Below are 20,361 nucleotides of genomic sequence, written 5' to 3' on the forward strand. Positions count from 1 at the left end.
TATAATGGCTTAGTTATAATTAGTTGGAGTGTGCAACGCAGGCAGATGCGCTCTGCAAATGTCTTGGCACTAGTGGGACTATAGCAAAGTCCAATAGCCACGTATAGGATGCCACTAGGTACACTGAGTGTGTGCTAGTATAATGGCTTAGTTATAATTAGTTGGAGTGTGCCACGCAGGCAGATGCGCTCTGCAAATGTCTTGGCACTAGTGGGACTATAGCAAAGTCCAATAGCCACGTATAGGATGCCACTAGGTACACTGAGTGTGTGCTAGTATAATGGCTTAGTTATAATTAGTTGGAGTGTGCAACGCAGGCAGATGCGCTCTGCAAATGTCTTGGCACTAGTGGGACTATAGCAAAGTCCAATAGCCACGTATAGGATGCCACTAGGTACACTGAGTGTGTGCTAGTATAATGGCTTAGTTATAATTAGTTGGAGTGTGCAACGCAGGCAGATGCGTTCTGCAAATGTCTTGGCACTAGTGGGACTAAAGCAAAGTCCAATAGCCACGTATAGGATGCCACTAGGTACACTAAGTTTTTGCTAGTATAATGGCTTAGTTATAATTAGTTGGAGTGTGCAACGCAGGCAGATGCGCTCTGCAAATGTCTTGGCACTAGTGGGACTATAGCAAAGTCCAATAGCCACGTATAGGATGCCACTAGGTACACTGAGTGTTTGCTAGTATAATGGCTTAGTTATAATTAGTTGGAGTGTGCAACGCAGGCAGATGCGCTCTGCAAATGTCTTGGCACTAGTGGGACTATAGCAAAGTCCAATAGCCACGTATTGGATGCCACTAGGTACACTGAGTGTTTGCTAGTATAATGGCTTAGTTATAATTAGTTGGAGTGTGCAACGCAGGCAGATGCGCTCTGCAAATGTCTTGGCACTAGTGGGACTATAGCAAAGTCCAATAGCCACGTATAGGATGCCACTAGGTACACTGAGTGTTTGCTAGTATAATGGCTTAGTTATAATTAGTTGGAGTGTGCAACGCAGGCAGATGCGCTCTGCAAATGTCTTGGCACTAGTGGGACTATAGCAAAGTCCAATAGCCACGTATAGGATGCCACTAGGTACACTGAGTGTTTGCTAGTATAATGGCTTAGTTATAATTAGTTGGAGTGTGCAACGCAGGCAGATGCGCTCTGCAAATGTCTTGGCACTAGTGGGACTATAGCAAAGTCCAATAGCCACGTATAGGATGCCACTAGGTACACTGAGTGTGTGCTAGTATAATGGCTTAGTTATAATTAGTTGGAGTGTGCAACGCAGGCAGATGCGTTCTGCAAATGTCTTGGCACTAGTGGGACTAAAGCAAAGTCCAATAGCCACGTATAGGATGCCACTAGGTACACTAAGTGTTTGCTAGTATAATGGCTTAGTTATAATTAGTTGGAGTGTGCAACGCAGGCAGATGCGCTCTGCAAATGTCTTGGCACTAGTGGGACTATAGCAAAGTCCAATAGCCACGTATAGGATGCCACTAGGTACACTGAGTGTGTGCTAGTATAATGGCTTAGTTATAATTAGTTGGAGTGTGCAACGCAGGCAGATGCGTTCTGCAAATGTCTTGGCACTAGTGGGACTAAAGCAAAGTCCAATAGCCACGTATAGGATGCCACTAGGTACACTAAGTGTGTGCTAGTATAATGGCTTAGTTATAATTAGTTGGAGTGTGCAACGCAGGCAGATGCTCTCTGCAAATGTCTTGGCACTAGTGGGACTATAGCAAAGTCCAATAGCCACGTATAGGATGCCACTAGGTACACTGAGTGTGTGCTAGTATAATGGCTTAGTTATAATTAGTTGGAGTGTGCAACGCAGGCAGATGCGCTCTGCAAATGTCTTGGCACTAGTGGGACTATAGCAAAGTCCAATAGCCACGTATAGGATGCCACTAGGTACACTGAGTGTGTGCTAGTATAATGGCTTAGTTATAATTAGTTGGAGTGTGCAACGCAGGCAGATGCGTTCTGCAAATGTCTTGGCACTAGTGGGACTAAAGCAAAGTCCAATAGCCACGTATAGGATGCCACTAGGTACACTAAGTGTTTGCTAGTATAATGGCTTAGTTATAATTAGTTGGAGTGTGCAACGCAGGCAGATGCGCTCTGCAAATGTCTTGGCACTAGTGGGACTATAGCAAAGTCCAATAGCCACGTATAGGATGCCACTAGGTACACTGAGTGTTTGCTAGTATAATGGCTTAGTTATAATTAGTTGGAGTGTGCAACGCAGGCAGATGCGCTCTGCAAATGTCTTGGCACTAGTGGGACTATAGCAAAGTCCAATAGCCACGTATTGGATGCCACTAGGTACACTGAGTGTTTGCTAGTATAATGGCTTAGTTATAATTAGTTGGAGTGTGCAACGCAGGCAGATGCGCTCTGCAAATGTCTTGGCACTAGTGGGACTATAGCAAAGTCCAATAGCCACGTATAGGATGCCACTAGGTACACTGAGTGTTTGCTAGTATAATGGCTTAGTTATAATTAGTTGGAGTGTGCAACGCAGGCAGATGCGCTCTGCAAATGTCTTGGCACTAGTGGGACTATAGCAAAGTCCAATAGCCACGTATAGGATGCCACTAGGTACACTGAGTGTTTGCTAGTATAATGGCTTAGTTATAATTAGTTGGAGTGTGCAACGCAGGCAGATGCGCTCTGCAAATGTCTTGGCACTAGTGGGACTATAGCAAAGTCCAATAGCCACGTATAGGATGCCACTAGGTCCACTGAGTGTGTGCTAGTATAATGGCTTAGTTATAATTAGTTGGAGTGTGCAACGCAGGCAGATGCGTTCTGCAAATGTCTTGGCACTAGTGGGACTAAAGCAAAGTCCAATAGCCACGTATAGGATGCCTCTAGGTACACTAAGTGTTTGCTAGTATAATGGCTTAGTTATAATTAGTTGGAGTGTGCAACGCAGGCAGATGCGCTCTGCAAATGTCTTGGCACTAGTGGGACTATAGCAAAGTCCAATAGCCACGTATAGGATGCCACTAGGTACACTGAGTGTTTGCTAGTATAATGGCTTAGTTATAATTAGTTGGAGTGTGCAACGCAGGCAGATGCGCTCTGCAAATGTCTTGGCACTAGTGGGACTATAGCAAAGTCCAATAGCCACGTATAGGATGCCACTAGGTACACTGAGTGTGTGCTAGTATAATGGCTTAGTTATAATTAGTTGGAGTGTGCAACGCAGGCAGATGCGTTCTGCAAATGTCTTGGCACTAGTGGGACTAAAGCAAAGTCCAATAGCCACGTATAGGATGCCACTAGGTACACTAAGTGTTTGCTAGTATAATGGCTTAGTTATAATTAGTTGGAGTGTGCAACGCAGGCAGATGCGCTCTGCAAATGTCTTGGCACTAGTGGGACTAAAGCAAAGTCCAATAGCCACGTATAGGATGCCACTAGGTACACTAAGTGTTTGCTAGTATAATGGCTTAGTTATAATTAGTTGGAGTGTGCAACGCAGGCAGATGCGCTCTGCAAATGTCTTGGCACTAGTGGGACTATAGCAAAGTCCAATAGCCACGTATAGGATGCCACTAGGTACACTGAGTGTGTGCTAGTATAATGGCTTAGTTATAATTAGTTGGAGTGTGCAACGCAGGCAGATGCGTTCTGCAAATGTCTTGGCACTAGTGGGACTAAAGCAAAGTCCAATAGCCACGTATAGGATGCCACTAGGTACACTAAGTGTTTGCTAGTATAATGGCTTAGTTATAATTAGTTGGAGTGTGCAACGCAGGCAGATGCGCTCTGCAAATGTCTTGGCACTAGTGGGACTATAGCAAAGTCCAATAGCCACGTATAGGATGCCACTAGGTACACTGAGTGTTTGCTAGTATAATGGCTTAGTTATAATTAGTTGGAGTGTGCAACGCAGGCAGATGCGCTCTGCAAATGTCTTGGCACTAGTGGGACTATAGCAAAGTCCAATAGCCACGTATAGGATGCCACTAGGTACACTGAGTGTTTGCTAGTATAATGGCTTAGTTATAATTAGTTGGAGTGTGCAACGCAGGCAGATGCGCTCTGCAAATGTCTTGGCACTAGTGGGACTATAGCAAAGTCCAATAGCCACGTATAGGATGCCACTAGGTACACTGAGTGTTTGCTAGTATAATGGCTTAGTTATAATTAGTTGTAGTGTGCAATGCAGGCAGACGTGCTCTGCAAATGTCTTTGCACTAGTGGGACTATAGCAAAGTCCAATAGCCACAGATAGGATGCCACTAGGTACACTGAGTGTTTGCTAGTATAATGGCTTAGTTATGAGTTGGAGTGTGCAGAGGACAAGAGGGTACAGTGGCAGGATTGTGGTGCTCTGGGTAGAGGAATTGAAGCCTGCCTTTCTATTCCCTCCTAATGGTGAAATGCAGGGAGGAAATCCCTGACCTTGGCTGCACAGACGCTGGCGCTGTTTTCAGGACCTGTCACCTTAACTCTGACCCTGCCGGTTTGAGCCCTTAAAAGGACTGCTATAAAGTGCTCTCCCTATGCTGTCTAACGCTGTGTATGCAGCGCATACAGCTGTATCAGCGATAGGACTCAAGACGGAGCTGCGACAGTGATGTCTGACACCAAAGACGCAGAAGGCAGATAATGGCGTCCGTGAAGAAAATGTCCGGTTTTATAATGCAGGGACATGTGACATGCAGATCCTATCACACATGCCGTTGCTTCTCTGGCTCAAAGTCCACTTAGCTGTGTGTGTGTCTGTGATTGGCTGACATGCTGGCCCGCCCCACAAGACGCGCGCGCTTAGGGAAGGAAGACAAGAAAAAAAAAAAAAAAATGGCGATCACCATTATAGAAACAGCAGTGATCTGAAGGCGCTGTTCACGCACACTATACACTGAAATGTGATAATAGTTTGATTCACAGAGTGACTTACACTATTACAGCAGAAACCAAGCTATGATTTAGCTGTTTTTTGGCTGCTAGAACCGTTCTCGAACGTTTCTAGAACTATCGAGCTTTTGCAAAAAGCTCGAGTTCTAGTTCGATCTAGAACATGCCCCAAAATCACTCGAGCCTAGAACTGGAGAACCACGAACCACGAACCGCGCTCAACTCTAGTGGTGAGTATTCTGTCTATGGGACACAAATGTAAATATGCATTATGCACCTGTGGGGCTTACACGTTGAACTGTTTATTTTTGCAGTGACTCTGGACATTACTGGATTATACTGCCACATGTGATGTCTGTTGGCAGTTTGTATTGCACCATATTTAAACTCCCCTGAAGAGTGATATACTATGAAACGCGTCGGGCTCAACTATGGGATATATGTGCTGGATGATAGCCTCCCTATGAGTCATTTTCTTTGCCGTAAGCTGCCCTATGAGTTGCCTTTGGATCTGGTAAGACTGTTCCCTTTTATATTTGGGATTTAATGTTACGGTGCCCAGGTCCTTCGTGGTACCATTATTTACACTGCTACCTGCATTTCCTTCCCCCCCTTCTGGTGGCAGGAGGATTCTGTTTGTGGGTCATCTAGTTTCACCCCAAGCTAGCTGTAGGGTGGATGACCTATTGGTCCCTGTTTATACTACCTCCAGCTGAAGTTACGGTGGGAACATAAACGGGTATGTTTTATGCCTTTCTTACAGCAGCTCAGAAATTGCTGTTTTGTTCATTGGTTTTAATGCTCACCTTGGTGAACCCTGTTCCCTTTTTTATAACATGCATAATAAAAGCTAAGTTTTAGGTCTTTTTGAGATATTTTTGTTTTTCCTGCTCCTCCTTGATTCAGCTATTTTTGTGAATACTGTGAATCCCCTTAGTATCTTGCTATTTGAACAATTCATTTAAAGCTACTAAATGGCAGGTTTTTTATCGTCTGACCTTGACACAAGACAATGGACCACAGAGGTCAGGGACGTGTTCTTTGAGAAAAATTTTGAACAAAAAAGGTATACACCAACTATAAGTGGAGCCTTTAAAGACCTCACAAAGGTATATAAGGAGCGTATAGTTTCCTCGTGGGAAGTTCAATACTTAGAGAGCTACTTAAAGGACAAAATTGTCCCTAGACATCTGAGAATAACCCTTCAACCAGGGTATCACCATAAAAACACTGATTTTGTTAACCTATGGGAAAAGGAGGCCACATAAAGCTCCCTTAGATTTATGAGAATAATACTGGAGGAAGAGAAGAAGAACTTGTCCGTGTTAGAGGACTCTCTCAAAGAACACATTGACATCACATGTAAATTCTCTAGTGAGGGGGACTTTGCCAACAAAAAACTAATCCTACAGGGTGTGATTGAAAAATTCCAGTATAAATTGAAAGAAAAGAAGCATAAATTCTACGTAAGAGACTTACAGGACTTTAAAGATAACAGAGTCTATTCTATCCCTAATAATCGTAGTGTAAGGCAAAGTGAGACGGACATCTCCTCTACTGACGCAGAGCTCTCTGACACTGACACCAGAAACAATTCGTTCAGACCTCAACAACATTATAAGAAAAATAGAGGAGAGGTAGGTCCAATTTTAGGGGAGTATCTCAGAATTTTGGAAGAGGGTGTGGTTTTTTAGACAATCAATATCACCTGAGGAGCAAAGGTCAGCTAAACCCCTAGTAATGGGTGGGGCTCCCCAGGTAATAAACCTGTCTTCAAGACCCCTAAACAATACTGACTTATCTGTTTTGAATAAAGGTTTGTCCTTTGTGCCTACCTCTGATTTCAATGAACTTGGGGCAATTAAAGATCTGCATCTGTTTGCAAGACGCCTCAAGTGGAAAAAATTCTTTGGTAGACAAACTGAAAAAACCTCTGCCGATCTGGGGATTCCAGAGGATCTTTTACAAGATGTGAGACTGCTCTTTCATCTAGGTGATACAAACCCAAATGATATTGGGGAGGGTCCCTTCACCAACTTAAAAAACAGAAGTGTGAAAATGCCTCCAGCCACGACAGAAACTGACGTCATAGACGTTTTTGTAAATTTGGTCACCGAGGACATTAGGGCTAGCACGAGGGGACATAGTGGTCAATATAATCTGACAAGGACAGAAATGCTCAGTCTTCAGAACCTTAAAAAGGACTCCACTATCACCATCAAGCCCTCTGACAAAGGGGGCAATGTGGTGATACTGGATTCCAAGGAATATAGAAAGATTTGTCTTAATATCCTAAATGATGAGTCATGTTACGCCAGGCTTGACTCCAATCCCATCCCGGCATTTAAAGACGATTTCAGGAGTCTGTTAGGGGAAGCCCTGGACATGAACATCATTGATAAAAATGAATTTGACTATCTCTTTCCTATCTTTCCGGTGTTGGCTACCTTCTACATCTTGCCGAAGGTACACAAGGGCCTTAGCCCCTTGAAGGGCCGCCCTATCGTTTCGGGCATAGGCAGCCTGACTGAAAGACAGCATTTATGTGGATAAAATCTTAAGACCTTTTGTGCTATCCCTTAACTCCTACCTAAGGGATACAACTGACTTTCTGCGCAGAATTGATGACATATTTCTGGAGGAGGGCATGCAGCTATGCAGCATTGACGTGGAGGTGTTGTATTCCTTCATCCCACATGAGGCAGGAGTAAGAGCCGTTAAATATTTTCTCAGTTCAAGAGGGAGTCAATTTTTTCATCATCATGACTTCGTGATTAAGGCTCTGGAGTTCTGCCTCACCAGAAATGTTTTTACCTTTGGTGGGAGGTTCTTTCACCAGCTCAGGGGGACCGCGATGGGGAGTTGTTGTGCCTCATCGTATGCGAACCTCCTCCTGGGCTGGGGGAGGAAACAGAGGTCTTTGGTGGCCTCCTGGATACTGATGATGTCGTATTGTGTCTAAGGTATATAGACGACGTCTTTGTGATCTGGAAGGGACAGGAGCTGGATTTCCATCGATTCATGGCTAATTTAAATAACAACAATATTGGCCTACATTTCACGTGTGAAATTGGTGAAGACAGTCTGGCCTTCCTGGATGTTCTGGTGGAAAAGGGACCAGAGGGTCGCCTTGTGATACTACATTTAGGAAGGCCACATCCTCCAATTCCCTTTTGAAATGGGAAAGTGCTCACCCAGGTCCCATTAGGAGAGGAATCCCTAAGGGACAATTTGTGAGAATGAGGCGGAATTGTTCGGACGAGTCAAATTTCAAAACGCAGTCGGTGGATTTAATGGGACGTTTTAGAGAGAGGAGTTATCCAGAAGGTGTAATCAAGAAGGCATACAACTCTGTACGCAATTTGGACCGTACCACTTTGCTGAATCCCAATCTCAGAGAAGACAATCCAGTGGATATTCTGAGATTTGTCGCAACCTATAACAATGGTACAGCTGACATTAGGAGAATATTATCCAAATATTGGCCTATCCTACAAATGGACCTTTTGATTAATAAACACCTTTTGGGTCATCCGTCCTTCACCTTTAAGAAGGCAAGATCTTTGGGCGATAGATTAGTGCATAGCCACTTCAAAGAGGAAGGGCCCGCCACGGCAATGAATGAGATCAAAGGCTGCTTCAAATGCCATGACTGTGTCAACTGCAGGTTTCTAGAGGAAGGAAAGGAGTTCACTAATCATGATAAGAGCAAAACCTTCTTGATTAGGTCATTGATTACCTGCAAATCTAAGGGGGTGATATATAAGATCAGTTATGTCTGTGGTAAGCTCTACGTAGGTAAGACCATCAGGGAGCTGAGACAAAGGATAGGAGAGCACAAAAATGATATCATCAAGAATGACACCCCTGTTGCGAGACACATTAATGCTTTCCACAATGGAGATTTGGGGAGCCTTAAGGCCATGGGGATTGATCTCATTTGCCCCCCCCTCCCCCACGAGGGGGCAATTGGGACAAAAAAATTCTCCAAAAAGAATGCTTTTGGATATATAGCCTTAATACTATGATGCCTGCAGGCTTGAATGAATCTTTGTCCATCACATCCTTCCTAGAAGCACCTGAGATTCTAGGGCATCACAGGAGGGTCAGTCAACGTCCGAGTGGGGGCACCATGAGTGTGGGATATATTAGGGTGCCGACCTCCACATGGTAGGTAGGATGACAACCAGAATAGGGATTTTTGCAGTGTGCACTTAGTCTTCTATCCCCCCTTTCCCGTGGCCCTCTGACTGGCCCGTCCTCTTTGGCTTGTAAACCAGATGCACAATTACTTGAGAAAGAGGGATTAGTATCCTATATGTATATAGTACATCTGATCTGGGTAGATACAGCAACATGGGGGATTCTCTTTTGGCATATGTATTATCATGCCCCCCCTTCCTTGTTGCATGCTATACTATATCTCAGGCATTGTAGGCAGACAGACATTTTAACTGCATGAGAGGACACACACAAGCTAGGGACCCCAACGTAAAGAAATACTTTGGCGTAGTGTTGGGGCTCTATTGCATTGATCAATTCAGTAGCTAAATTTCTCTTTATTCATATGTTCATAGCAGTAATGCAGGTTCCATTTTTTACATTTTCATTCTTACATATAGCTATTGGATTTTTCATTCTCTCTGCTATTGTGTGTCCTTGTCCGCATATGCCTTCTCCCATCATGATGTCCATCTATAAATATATGCCTTCTGTATTATTCTTTTGTCTCCATCCTCCTCTCCCTCCCTCATCTCTCTATGATCAGTCTTTGGCCCTTCCCGCTTTTGTGTCCTTGTCTGAAATGCTATTAACCTTAGCCATCTATATTGCTAATATATACCTATCACGCCTTGGCCATGTACCTGCATGATTTGAACTGTTTATACCACGTATGTTTACACCAAGAGGCGTCTACATGATTACGGTGACATTTCCTGTATGTGTATTATCAGCGTGCGTTCCACTCACCAGGATGTGATGTCACTGGATGAGGCTGTCGCCGCCTTTGAGCGACACGGCTACCGATGACGCATTACTTCCGGTCCGAAAGATCCCTGGGAGTACGCGTCACGGAATGTTTTGCTTCTGCGCATGCGCCGGGGTATAAAGGGAGCTTGTTCCCGGACGCTGAGCGTGGTATTTTTGAATTGATGTCCTGTCACACGGATGGGTGTGGTGAGTATTCTGACTATGGGGCACAAATGTATATGTGCATTATGCACCTGTGGGGCTTACACGTTGAACTGTTTAGTTTTGCAGTGATTCTGGGCATTACTGGATTATACTGCCACATGTGATGTCTGTTGGCAGTTTGTATTGCACCATATTTAAACTTCCCTGAAGAGTGATATACTATAAAACGCATCGGGAGTGTGTGTTTCTTTGCCTAATGGAGCTGCCTTCCTCGGGCTGAACTATGGGATATATGTGCTGGATGATAGCCTCCCTATGAGTCATTTTCTTTGCCATAAGCTGCCCTATGAGTTGCCTTTGGATCTGGTAAGACCGTTCCCTTTTATATTTGGGATTTAATGTTACGGTGCCCAGGTCCTCCGTGGCACCATTATTTACACTGCTACCTGCATTTCCTCCCCCCCTTCTGGTGGCATGAGGATTCTGTTTGTGGGTTTTCTAGTTTCACCCCAAGCTAGCTGTAGGGTGGATGACCTATTGGTCCCTGTTTATACCACCTCCAGCTGGAGTTACGGTAGGGACATAAACGGGTATGTTGTATGGCTTTCTTATAGCAGCTCAGAAATTGCTGTTTTGTTCATTGGTTTTAATTCTCACCTTGGTGAACCCTGTTCACTTTTTTATATACATGCTTAATAAAAGCTAAGTTTTAGATCTTTTTGAGATATTTTTGTTTTTCCTGCTCCTCCTTGATTCAGCTATTTTTTGACTTAAATAAAGAACTAAATAAATAATTTAAGAAAGCGGTTTGTGTCCCCTCTATTTTTGATATCCAGCAATAATGAATGGCAGTAAGTTATAAGAGATAAGGAATAAGACCTCATAACGGCTCCAGTTTTAAAGTGTATTGGCAGTCGTTAAGGAATTAAACAGAAACATTTATCCCAGCCAACAGTAGTAACCTGCTCTGCAATCTGATAAGTAATAATGGGTGTTTTTTTTTCTTTTGATGAAGACTCTCCCAGGGCACACTTACTGCTAGAGCACCCAGTTCATCTCCACACAAGCCAAGAGGTAATAGGTCCCTGTGTTCTAAAGCTTTAACAATTTCGTATGCTTAAAAAAGGAAATGCAATTATTTTAGAATTATGTGTCAACATTAATCAGTGATAGGCTGCTATAAACAAATTACTCTCCTCTCATCCCTAAAGGCAGTTGAGACAGGCAAAGAGAAATTTAAGAAGAAATCTCAGCTTTAGCTTCGGCAGATTTGGTCAGTATAGAAGACAAAAGCTTGAGTAACAGGCCACACCTGCTCTGTTCCCTTTGTACGTCTTCTGCCAACCACTGAGTTTTCTGTATTTCCAGTATTACAAAATATGACTTTATGTGGCAACTGGGCAGCTATAGAAATGTCAATTTTTGTAGGCTAAATGTCTCAATTTTTTCTTAGATATTGTTTAGCACTAATGCATGTCTATTTTCTTCCATTCATAGTTTGCATGCTACAGCATTACAGAAAGAAACATTTTTGTCATTGTATGTCATGTTCAGTTATGCACCTGTTTACACTGCAAGTTCGGAAGTGCCATAAGTCTTTTTGTGTAGATTATAAGGTCATGCCTTGTTATTATTATTATTTATTATTATTGTTTATTTATAGAGCACCATTGATTCCATGGTGCTGTACATGAGGGGGTTACATACAGAATACATGTACACGTTACAATAGACAGACTAGCACAGGGGGAAGAGGGCCCTGCCCTTGCGGGCTTACATCCTAAAGGATTTTGGGGAGGAGACAGTAGGTGGGGTGTAGGTGGGGCGGCAGCTCCGCACGGTGGTGGGGCGGCAGCTCCGCACGGTGGTGGGGCGGCAGCTCCGCACGGTGGTGGGGCGGCAGCTCCGCACGGTGGTGGGGCGGCAGCTCCGCACGGTGGTGGGGCGGCAGCTCCGCACGGTGGTGGGGCGGCAGCTCCGCACGGGGGTGAAGCAGTGAGGTCATTGAAGGTTATGGGCATTTCTGAACAGATGAGTCTTTAGGTTCCGTTTGAAGCTTGCGAGTGTAGTAGATAGTCTGACGTGTTGAGGCAGTGAGTTCCAGGAGACTGGGGATGCTCGGGAGAAGTCTTGGAGTCGGTTGCATGAGGAGCGAATGAGAGAGGAGGATGGAAGGAGATCTTGGGAGGACCGGAGGTTACGTTTTGGAGTGTAGCGAGAGATTAGTTCAGAGATATATGGAGGAGACAGGTTATGGATAGCTTTGTAGGTCAGTGTTAGTAATTTGAATTGGATACGGTGGAAGATTGGGAGCCAGTGGAGGGACTTGCAGAGAGGAGAAGCGGGGTGGTATTGAGGAGAGAGGTGGATCAGTCGGGCAGCAGAGTTAAGGATGGACTGGAGAGGGGCGAGTGTGTAAGCAGGGAGACCACAGAGGAGGATGTTGCAGTAGTCGATGCGGGAGATTATGAGGGCGTGCACTAGAATTTTTGTAGATTGGGGATTGAGAAAAGGGCGGATTCTGGAGATATTTTTGAGTTGAAAACGGCAGGAGGTGGTGAGGGATTGGATGTGCGGTATGAAGGACAGGGCAGAGTCAAAGGTCACTCCGAGGCACCGAACTTTGGGTGCTGGGGAGAGCGTGATGTTATTAATTGTAATGGATAGATCAGGTGGAGAGTGCAGGGGAGATGGAGGAAAGATGATCAGTTCAGTTTTGGCCATATTGAGCTTTAGGAAGCGAGAGGAAAAGAAGGAAGATATAGCAGATAGGCACTCTGGGATTCTGGACAGCAGAGATGTGACATCTGGACCAGAGAGGTAGATCTGAGTGTCATCAGCATATAGGTGGTACTGGAAGCCATGGGACTTTATGAGTTGTCCCAGGCCAAATGTATAGATAGAAAAAAGTAAGGGTCCCAGGACAGAGCCTTGAGGGACACCAACAGAGAGAGAACGGGATGAAGAGGTTGTGTGGGAATGGGAGACACTGAAAGTGCGGTTGGAGAGGTATGAAGAGATCCAAGAGAGAGCGAGGTCTCTGACACCAAGGGAAGAGAGGATCTGTAGTAGCAGGGAGTGGTCAACAGTGTCAAAGGCTGAGGATAGGTCTAGAAGTAGGAGTACAGAGAAGTGGTTGTTAGCTTTGGCGGTAAGTAAGTCATTTGTGATTTTAGTCAGGGCAGTTTCAGTGGAATGATGTGGACGGAAACCGGACTGTAGGTTGTCAAAGAGAGAGTTAGAGGAGAGGTGGGAGGAAAGTTCAGCATGGACATGCTGTTCCAGGAGTTTTGAGGCAAGTGGGAGTAGCGATATGGGTCGATAGCTGGTAGTAGAGGTTGGGTCGAGGGAAGGTTTCTTTAGGATAGGTGTGACTGTTGCATGCTTAAAGGCAGAAGGGAAGGTACCAGTTGTTAGAGATAGGTTGAAGAGATGGGATAAGGCGGGAATAAGGATAGTGGTGAGGTTGGGGAGGAGGTGGGATGGGATGGGGTCAAGTGCGCATGTAGTGAGGTGCGCTTTTGAGAGAAGATGTGCAAGCTCTCCTTCGGTGATAGTGGGGAGGAAGTTTATGGGGGAGGGGCAGTGGTCTGTTATATAAAGGGGTTGTGGTGGTTCAGCAGAAAAGACTTGTCTGGTTTGGTCGATCTTTTCTTTGAAATATGTGGCAAATTCTTCTGCGGAGATGAGGGAGGTTGAAGGGGGCAGCGGTGGGCGAAGGAGGGAGGTAAAAGTGTTAAATAGCTGTTTGGGGTTGTGTGTTAAAGAGGATATGAGGTTTTTGAAGTAATTCTGTTTAGCTGAGGTAAGGGCCAAGCGAAATGTGTGAATTGCATTTTTGAATGTGGTGAAGTCTTCCTGGGAGTGCGTTTTCTTCCAGCGCCGCTCTGCGGCTCTAGACACTTGCCGTAGTTTTTTAGTGAGGCTGTTGTGCCAGGGTTCGTCTTGCTCTGCCGTTCACAAGAGGAGCGACTGAATCAATAGCTGATGTGAGAGTGGCGTTGTAGAAAATGGTGGCACTGTTTGTGTCGTGGAGTGAAGATATGGAGGACAGCGGTAGGATAGAGTCAGAAAGGGTGTGTATGTTGATGTGTGCAAGGTTTCTGCGGGGGTGTGATATGTGCTGGACAGGGGGGGCAGGTGAGGAGGACAGGGCTGAAAAGGTCAGCAGATGGTGGTCAGATAAGGGGAGAGGGGAGGTAGTGAGGTTAGATAGAGAGCAGAGACGGGTGAAGATAAGGTCTAGTGTGTGGCCATCTTTGTGGGTGGCAGAGGCGGACAACTGAGTTAGACCAAAAGATGAGGCGAGGGAGAGGAGTTTGGAGGCCGCTGACTGGCGGGTGTCAGTGGGGATGTTGAAGTCACCCATGATGATAGTGGGGATGTCAGCAGAGAGAAAGTGTAGAAGCCAGGCGGAGAACTGGTCGATAAAGGCAGTGGTTGGGCCCGGGGGTCTGTATATGACGGCCACTTGGAGGTTGGAGGGAGAGTAGATGCGGACAGAGTGCACTTCAAAGGAAGGCAGGACAAGGGAGGGTAGAGGTGGCATTGGGGTGAAGCTGCAGTTGTTAGAAAGGAGGAGGCCCACTCCTCCACCCTGTCTATTGCCAGGGCGAGGGGTGTGGGTGAAGTGGAGGCCGCCGTAGCACAGCGCAGCAGGGGAGGCAGTGTTGGATGGTGTCAGCCATGTTTCGGTGAGGGCCAGAAAGGATAGATTGCTAGAGATAAAGAGGTCGTGAATGAAGTGCAGTTTATTACAGATGGAACGGGCATTCCAGAGCGCTCCAGAGAGAGGGGGCTGCGGAGTGGCAGAGAGGGGAATGGATTTTATGTTGGAGAGGTTGCGGTAGTTACTACTAGATGGGGAGCGGTAGGGGGGTGATAAAGAGGAGTGTCCCATCTGTGGGGGTCCAGGATTGGGAGATATGTCACCAGCAGTGAGGAGAAGTAGAGAAAGGGAGAGCAGGTGGGAGAAGGAGAGTGGACGGCCTAGTCTGCGCGATACTAGAAGCGATCTGTGGTTTAGGAGCAGGTCAGCAGATGAGGACAGGTGGGGAGGTAAGAGGGAAGGGGAGATGAATATTTGTTTGGAGAGTGCTGGGGTTTGGGGATAGCGAAGGAGAGTGAGGAGGAGTGGAGCAAAGACTGTGAGGGCGTAAGTGAACATGGTGTGAATTGGGTTTTCAAGTGGGAATAAGGGGGAAGGAGCAAAATGCAAGTGAAAAACACAGTTAAAGAAGTAGAGTTCACCTTCTGGTCACTTCTGGGACATTTCTGGTATATTGTTACTGCACCCCTCCCCTATTAGGCACAGGTAATGTTATTCTCTGGTATCAGGTTCCTACTTGCACATACACATAGAGATTTTTAATCCTAGAGAGATCCTTCAGTTCACAGTAGGTACCCATTATTATGAGACATGCTTTGACATGGCTACTGTGCAGATATTGAAATGGCCACTGATCTTTCTAACTGGTTCTGGCTGCTGTCCTGAGATGAGTAGTGAAGGCTTTAAAGGAAATCTGTCAGTAAGATCAACCCTAATAGGCTATCTATATGGGCATCTAAGTCATAGGAAGCTGAAGAAATGATAATTGATACCTGCGATCTGATCTTTTGTTTTTTTTTCCAGAGAAATCCATGCTTTCCTTATACGTAGTGATGAGTGATGTTCTCCGCTGAACTCGTGACATCCATACCGCCGTATTCTCACATCAAATCTCGCGGATGGCCCGAGACTGTGACTGGCGGGGATGTCCCAGGCCACTCGCAATACTTTGCCTGAGAACGTGGTAGCCATGGAACTCAGTGAAGAGCGCTGACATCATGAGTTCAGAGGAGTTCATCACCGCAGGTAATAAACTTAGCTAACCTCATGACGTCGGCTCTCGTCATACCCTGCGGTGATCTGGCCTGACCTAATGATGTTAGCTCAGGTCACTGCACTGCTCTCCAAACCAATAAGGAACATTTTGTTCTTCATTGACTGGGAAAGTGAGTATGGATCATTGTGGAACACAATCCACATGAGGTCAATGGCGATTCAGCTCTGCTAGATCCCTGTTCTGTCACAACGAGCAGCGTCAAAGAACATGACTGCCCACTGTGAGCTCTATGCAGCAAGTGAAGTGAGCTACACGATAAGCGGTGATGTGTGGTGACAGTGGGAGTCCATGTGTCCTGGAGTCTGTGAATGATGTCAACTGTAGGTGGAGTACTCACATGAGTGATGTCACCGTTTATTGTGCGGCCCACTTCACTTGCTGCGTGGAGCTCACAGTGGGCAGTCTTGTTCTATGGTGCTTGCTGTGAGCGTCAGATGTAGCAGTGCTGGAAGCATTGTGGGATGTGGAGGGGTGTATGGGGGTTAATAAAGTGGTGAAAGAGGGTGTTATTTGTCTTTTATTTATAATAAAGTTTTTAGTTGTTTGTGTTTATTTACTTTCAATTTTCATAGACGCCTTCCATGACTAATCTAGGACATAATGGCAGCTATGGGCTGCCATTAACTCCTCATTACCCCGATTGCCATCACACCAGGACAATCAGGAAGAGCTGGATAAAGTGCTGGGACTGTTGCATCTAATGGATGTGGCAATGCTGGCTGATATTTTTAGGCTGGTAAGAGCCTAATAACCATAGGCTGCCCAGGTCTGAGAATACCAGGCCCCAGCTGTGGGGCTTTATCTTGGCTGGGTATCAAAATTGGGCTTGGACTGCATTCCATTTTTTTTAATTATTTATTTATTTATTTACTTTACTGTGCGATATAGACCCGCCCACCAGTGTCTGTGATTGGCTGCAGTCAGACAGCTGTCACTCAGCATGGGGTCGAGTCTCACTGCAACCAATTACTGACACCAGTGTGTGGGGAAGAAGTAAATATGTATGAGCCTAATGAGTACCTCTGGAAGAAGAATGAGAGGCAACAGGAGCAGTGTGACAGCCGCGCCGCACCAAATATCAGTGAGTATGGATGCATGAATGCATGCAGGGATAGTTTCCAGGCTCTCCCTATTCAGTTTTATCACTTTCCCATCCATTTCAGCCATTTCCTCAGGCCCCCCAGACCTCTTTGTTGGGTCCAGCAGAAATTACTCGCATTTGCCGTTGACTTGCATTGTACTCGCTATTCAAAACGAATACGCAAGTGTTAGTGTACAAAGTACTCGTTACGAGTAGAGAGATTACTAATATTTCGGAACTCGCTCATCTCTACTTATATGTAAATTAGCTCCTCCAGGCAACAAAGAGAATGTTACCTGGAACATAACTCCACCTCCACAGCTTATTTTAAATAGAAAGGGGAGTTACCAGTCTGAAACAAGTAACTAAAGATGTCTTGTTGCAATCACTTTTTTTGCAGCTCTCAGAACTCTGCTCTTTTGCAACAATATTGCAAATATATCTGCTTTTGAGATGGAAGCACTAAAGACACATGCTGATGTGCTAGTTATAATCACACACAGCACTGCAGTGACATCAGGCGAGCAGAGAGTGGCCATCAAAGAGCCCACTGGTAATTTAATATAAGTTGTAGAGGCAGGCAACATCCTCTCTACAGACTGGAACAGATAATTTACATAAAGTGATAAAAGATAATTTAGACACGACAAGGCTACAGATATGAGGTATACTGGTATGAAATTTTTCAGCAGTCCATAACCTGTATGCCCATGTTAACCCCTTCACCCCCCCAGCGATTTTTTTTTTGCTTTAGTTTTTTTCTCCCAGTCTTTAAAGAGCAATAATTTTTTTTTCTGTCAATATAGTCATATAAGGGTTTCTTTTTTTTGAGGGAGGAGTTGTACTTTTGAATGAATAGGGCACTGGAAAACAGGAAAATATTTCCAAGTGTGGTGAAATTGCCAAAAAAGTAAAATTTCATGATTGTTTTGGGGGTCTTTTAGTCACCTTTTTTACTATATGGTAAAAATAACCTGTCAGTATGATGCCTCGCATTGGTACGAGTTTGTAGATACCACACATATATACTTTCACTTTTACCTAATGAGTGAAAAAAAATCTGTTTTTTTTCCCCCAAAAAATAGCGCTTTTGCCACCATTTTCTGAGCCCCATAGCCTTCTTATTTTTAGGAAACTGGGGGTCAATGATGGCTTATTTTTTGTATCTTGAGCTGGCATTTTGAATAGATGCAATGTTTTGATCGCCTGTTGTTGCATTTTAATACAATGTTGTGATGACCAAAAAACGTAATTTTGTCATTTGGATTTTTTTCTCACCATACCATATACCATTCAGATTAATTGATCTTAGATTTTGATATATTGGATATTTCTGAAAGCGGCAGTGACAAATATGTGTATTTTTTTATTGTTTTATTTTCAATGTGGTGAAAGGGGGGTGATTCGTTTTTTTTTATTTTTTCATATTTTTTAAACGTTTTTTTAATTGATTTTCGTAGTCTCCCAAGGGGACTTTGTGACTGGCCAGTCTGATCTCTTGAAGTATCATTCTGATCAGCAGAAATGCAGTGTTCCTGTAAGAGTCGTCGCTCTGTCAGCTCTCACAGGAAATACGTCATGGTAATACGAGGGGTCATAAGCTGACTTTGCACTAGCACGGTAAGCCACTGACGCCCTGTAATTGCGTCACTGGGCCGCCAATGGTGGCAAGGAATGGTGAGATCCCTGCCGTGCTATTTAAATTGTGGACAGATTTTGACAGTCGAATCTAAGTGGTAAGCAGGTGCTGGTGGATCTCTGATCCACCCGCACCTGTTAGCAGCACATGTCTGCTGATCAGATCAGCATGCATAAGACCACACATAAAAAAGGTGAAAATTCACAGAAAATAAAATGTAATTCTTGGTAGTTTTCATTTAGTCAGCCCAAAGTTGTACAATTCTGTGAATCGCATGAGGGATAAAAATGCCATAAATGAGTTCATTGAGAGGTGTAGTTTCCAAAATGGCGTCATTTGTGGATATTTCTGGTGTTTTGGCTTGTCAGGGGCTCGTCAAATGTGACATGGTGTCTGCATTCTTTTCAAGACAAAATGGCGCTCATTTCCTTCTAGGCCGTGTCATGCACCCAAATTGTAGTTTTCAACCACATATTGGGAATCAGCAAACTCAGAAATTGCACAACATATTGCATGATCCATTTTCTCTAAGTACCGTTATGAAAATGTAAAATTTGGGGATAAAGCAACATGTTTGTGGCAATAAATATGATTTTTTTTATTTTCGTGGCTCAGCACTATAAATTTCTATGAAGCACCTGGGAGAAAAAAGTATCATTTTCATTTTTAACTTCCATAGTGTTTCAGTTCTTGTGAAGCACCTCAATGGTTAATAAACTTTTGGATATTGTTTTGAGCAGTTTGAGGAGTGCAGTTTTTAAAGTGTGTCACTTTTTTTCTGTCATATAGGCCTCTCAGTCACTTCAAATGTGACTTGCTCCCTAAAAAATGGTTTGGTAAATTTTGTTGGAAAAAGGGGAAATAAGGGCACAAACACATCAGCGGTATTCTGCCGCACTGCCAGATCCGGCATAAGGGCAGTACAGTACAATACAGTTCACAGACAGTGCAGCAAGTGCCGGTCACATGCTGTCACATGCTGCAGTCACATGACCGCATGTGCCGGGAGCTTGCCAGTGAACTTTAATGTACTGTACTGTCCTTGTGCCGGATCTGCGAGTGCGGCAGGAAAACGCTGATGTGAAACCAGCGTTACTGATAAGTTTTAATTTTTTTAACTATAACATTGTTTCAAAAATGGTGCTGGTGTAAAGTAGACATGTGGTAAATGTTATTTATTAAATAAGTTGTCCAGTCTATAATGATAATTCTGCAATCACTCTATGTGATTGTAGACTTTTGAAACCTCCCAATGTACGCATTATGAGCTGTAAGGGTTCACTGGCTTATGAGCCGGAAACGGCAGTCATGTGACCACAGTTGTGTAATATGCATATTCCTGGTCACAACTCAACTTAGTGGGCATGGCCTCACTCAATACAAGTGGAACATGGTCACGCACTCTAGATGGCTGAGCCTACTAGTTGGATGCGCCCATTCCATACAATTGTATAAAGTACGGTCCCATCCACTAGTGGGGTTCTGGTGGGGAACAGGCTTATAAAGTCTCTGCTTTAAAAGTGTGAAATTTAAACATTTGAAAATTTTGACGCTTTCTAAATTTTCTTCAAATTTCTGATATTTTCATAAAAAAAACAAAAAAACTCTTATATTTACCACTAAAGTAAAGTACAATATGTTAAAGAAAAATAGTCTCAGAATCACTGGAATTGGTTGAATCGTTCTAGAGTGATAGTGACTCTGGTCAAAATTTAAAAAATTGGCCTGGTCAGGAAGGAGAAAAAAG

Source organism: Anomaloglossus baeobatrachus, chromosome 6, assembly GCF_048569485.1.
Source record: "Anomaloglossus baeobatrachus isolate aAnoBae1 chromosome 6, aAnoBae1.hap1, whole genome shotgun sequence".
NCBI lineage: Eukaryota > Metazoa > Chordata > Amphibia > Anura > Aromobatidae > Anomaloglossus > Anomaloglossus baeobatrachus.